Raw genomic sequence first — 955 nt, 5'->3', positions numbered from 1 at the left:
TTGGATTTTTCCCTGTCCCGGAGTGTCCGACCCCATGAGACGGTGGTTTTCTCGGCCCCTGGTGGTGCGAGGTCGTTCCCGCTGCACAGATTCATGCGCCAGGGCCTCCTACAGACAATGCACTTTGATTTATTGCGCTGTCTGTAAGAGCACCCGAGATATCACCAGATATATATTGGATTTTTCCTTGACCCTGACAGTCCGGCCCCATGAGACGGTGGTTCTCTGGGTCCCTGGTTGACCGAGGTCGTTCCCGCTGCACAGATTCTGGCGCCAGGGCCTCCTACAGTCAATGCACTTTGATTTATTGCGCTATCTGTAACAGCACCCGAGATATCACCAGATATATGCTGGATTTTTACATGACCTTGGGTGACGGATTCCAAATATCTGTAATTTTCTCGGCGCCTGGTGGTCCGAGGTCGTTCCTGCTGCACAGATTCATTCGCCAGTGCCTCCTACAGACAATGCACTTTGATTTATTGCGATATCTCTAATAGCACCCGAGATATCACCAGATATATATTGGATTTTTCCCTGACCCTGACAGTCCGGCCCCATGAGACGGTGATTTTCTCGGCCCCTGGTGGTCCGAGGTCGATCCCGCTGCACAGGTTCATGCCCCAGGGCCTCCTACAGACAATGCACTTTGATTTATTGCGCTGTCTGTAAGAGCACCCGAGATATCACCAGATATATATTGGATTTTTCCCTGACCCTGAGTGTCCGGCCCCATGAGACGGTGGTTTTCTCGGCCCCTGGTGGTCCGAGGTCGTTCCCGCTGCACAGATTCATGCGCCAGGGACTCCTGCAGCTAATTCACTTTGATCAATCGCGCTATCTGTAATAGCACCCGAGATATCACCGGATATATATTGGATTTTTCCCCGACCCTGAGTGTCCGGCCCCATGAGACGGTGGTTTTTTCGGCCCTGGTGGTCCGAGGTCGTTCCCG

The sequence above is a fragment of the Nomia melanderi genome, unplaced genomic scaffold (genome assembly GCF_051020985.1).
Source record: "Nomia melanderi isolate GNS246 unplaced genomic scaffold, iyNomMela1 scaffold0014, whole genome shotgun sequence".
Classification (NCBI taxonomy): Eukaryota; Metazoa; Arthropoda; class Insecta; order Hymenoptera; family Halictidae; genus Nomia; species Nomia melanderi.
The sequence above is the reverse complement of the archived record's forward strand: the minus strand, read 5'-3'. Positions refer to the sequence as shown.